Here is a 3,232-nt window from a genome sequence, read left to right as displayed (position 1 = left end):
TCAATTATCTACAAACTCTGCAGCCACCATCAGAATTCTTATGCTTCCTCTTTTGGAAGCTGTCAATTCTTCAATCTTAACATGTAATTTATGTAAGACCCATTCCAGCATTTGAAGATACTGTTCTTGCCATCGTTTTTTTCAAGGTAACTGCTGAGGTTGCTTCCTGTCAGTGATTATGGCTTCCTGAGTCAAAATAGTTTTTTTCTGGGTCCTGATGATGTGGTTTGTGTATATCTCTCATCTACTAAAACCGTATTTGTAAATGAAATATTAGTAGATTTAAGTTCCATTGTTTTCTCTATAGGATTAACTACAGAATGTTCTAGCACATGTTTTGGTTCTTACTGTACCAATAAGAGACTTCACAATGGAAGGCAGTTCCTACTCTTGGTGGAGAAGTCTGTGGCTGTGCAACTCTCCAGAGGGATCTATGTCTGTCCAATACACCGATCCAAGCCATGTTCAGGTTCATAGGGTTTGGGCATTTGTGCATTTCAATTATTGTGACAGTTTCCTATGAGTGGGCAAAGTCATGCTCTGAAGTCCAGATTATGATGGAGCAGGCAGCCTGAGAGATGTCAGGGCAGCACAGGGTAAATGAGACAAAGAGGCTACACCTGCCCCACCTGACTCCCAGCACCCCAGCCAGCTTCACTGTGCACCATCAACCCCACATGAAGGACATCCCAACCTCCTCCTTCACCCCTTATTAGCATACGATGTAACCTGTAAACGATTTAAAGCAGGGGTCCCAATCCCTCAGAAACAGACTAGTACCAGCCTGTGGACTAATAGGAGCCAGGCCACACAGGAGGAGGTGAGCAGCGGGCAAGAAAGCATTACTGCCTGAGCTCTGCCCCCTGTCAGATCAACTGTGGCATTAGATTCTCATAGGAGCACCAACCTTAATGTGAACTGGACCTGCAAAGGATCTACCTTGTGTGCTCCTCATGAGAATCTAATGCCTGAAGATCTGAAGTGGAGCAGTTTCATCATAAAACATTCCCCCAACCCTGACCACCCATCCATGGAAAAATTGCCTTCCATGCAACCAGTCCCTGAGGCCAAAAAGGTTGGGGAGCATGACTTAAAGAACATTATTAATGTCTGTTTCCTGCCTTCATCTGGGAGGTCACAGTCAGCTTCGAAACTCCAGCAAGTGATCCACCCAGCTGTCCCCTCCCACCTTGTTAGTATCCACAGCTCCTCAAAGGCCCCCTGGAATTTAGACTAAAGCATGATCATACCATTGCATGCCAGCCTGAGCAAAAAAGTGACACCCCATCTCAAAAAAAAAAAAAGGAAAAAGAAGAAGGAAAAAAAGCTCTGAGTTGGGTCCCTGCCGGCTTTCTGTCAGTTTTGGGCCCATCTATACCAATCTTGATTTACCAGTCTTGATTCCACAGGTGGAAAACAAGGAAAAGGCTTTGAACAATGTGTACAATTTCAATAAAAGAATCATCACAATTTTATGTAGATCTAAAAGAAGAGTTCCTTAGCACACTGCATATTATTCATTCCATGAAGAGAGTTTTCTAAATGAAAATGTTTAGGACGTTCAGGAAAGGAAGAACAAATTAAAGAATGATCTCCACAGCAGAGGCCTCAAGGCTCTTACGCTTGCAAAGCACAGCTCCAGTATAAAAGTCCGCAGGGACGCCATGAGGGCCCCCACTGGAGTGCCTCGGGCTCCTTCCCAGGTAGCAGCTAAGCGGAGCGTGCTGCAGGCCTGCAGAAAGGCTGGGGTTCCTCTTCTTTCAGGGTTCCTTCCTGATGGAACCCTGGGTTTTCAGCAGCTTCCGGGTGCGGCCTGGACTGCAGAGGGCGCCCTGGGCGTGTGTACTTCCACCTCTGCTTACTTCCACCTCCGCAGGCACTGGCATCTCCAGGCTGGTTCAGGCCGCTTTGGGCCTCACCATCGGTAGCATCTGCGTTTCTTGAGAGTACTGGAGCCGGTCTGTGGTTTCAGCCACTGATTCCTCAACAAGGGAGTCTGGAGGCCGTTTTTGGCCCCTGTCATCTCCGGGAAGGGCTCTGTGCCCGGTTGAGGCGCAGTGGAGCAGCCAGCGCGCAGCAGAGCTCCCGCAGAGCTGATGGCATTGGCAGGAGTGGCGGTTCAGCACAGGGAAGTTATCCAGTGCCCAGGCCCAAGCTTGCTCTCTGTTCAAGTCCCGTGGCATGTGGGGCTCTGGACCTGCCTGCCTCCAAGACAGCTCTTCCAAGGTTGATGGATGGAACTCCATAGCCTTAGCCTCCCAAAGCTTGACCAGGTCCAGCCTAGTAGCTAGTATAGGAAAGGAGCAAATGGCTCAGTTCATCCCTGACTGTGGGTTTTTATAGCATTCTGTCTTGTACAGGAAGTCAGATACCAGAATCCAGTCATGTGGGGATTAACACTTATCTACCCTGCTAATTGCTTTTGACGATGATAGGGTTGTGATGAAAAGTTTATCATTCCAGAAGGCACTGTTGAAACTCCTTGGGTTTCTATTGAATCAGACTGTAATAGGGTGGGGCAGGATGTGAGAGAATGGGTCCAGTTATTGGCAGTTTTCTTATTTCAAAAAGAAATTGGCAGTTTTGAATATTTCAGTATTTCACAATGTGATAAGATGTTAGATGTACATCTCATATAGATATGCTTTATCAAATTAAGGGAATTTGCAGTTTCTAATTTACTAAGATGACTTTTATATTAACGAAGCAGGGTTGAATTTTTTTAAAGATTTTTTGTATCTACTGAGATTATCGTATATTTTTTTTCTGCTGTTAATGCGGAGAATAATAGAGATTGATTTTCAAATGCCAAACCAAAGTTGAGTTCCTGATAAACTCCATTAGATTATGATGCATTTTTTAAAAGTATATTACTCGAATCAGAATGTTAACATATAGTTTATGATTTTACCCTGTGATTTGGGAAAGATATTGGAAGATCAAAAAATTGAAGAGGGGGCACTAGAATGAAGCATTAAATGGTCATGTAAATACTTAAACTTGTTGATATTTAAAAAGGACTTTCTATCTATATACTTTTCCCACTCAGTCAAAGACTTTTCAAATATAGGGAATATGTCTCATTTGCAGCATATCGAGAGTCAAGATTCGCCTGATTCATTCTATTTTTGAAGGCACTCTGAAACAAATTTTAATACAGAGTGAAGTTTTGAGGATTCCAACAGCAGACGAAAAACAGTGAAGTACATAAGGTGAGCAGAAAGGTACATTT

The 3,232-nt window shown here is 44.2% G+C and overlaps 1 pseudogene; it reads right to left on the bottom strand.

Moving 5' to 3' along the window:
• Window positions 1-2,246, bottom strand: LOC108522184 (PRELI domain containing protein 3B pseudogene; annotated as a pseudogene).
• Between the last annotated feature and the right edge of the window lie 986 nt (window positions 2,247-3,232).

Source organism: Rhinopithecus bieti, unplaced genomic scaffold (assembly GCF_001698545.2).
Source record: "Rhinopithecus bieti isolate Rb0 unplaced genomic scaffold, ASM169854v2 scaffold_64388, whole genome shotgun sequence".
NCBI classification, from domain to species: domain Eukaryota; kingdom Metazoa; phylum Chordata; class Mammalia; order Primates; family Cercopithecidae; genus Rhinopithecus; species Rhinopithecus bieti.
Note: the sequence above shows the minus strand (reverse complement) of the source record. Positions and strands in the feature narration are given on the sequence as shown.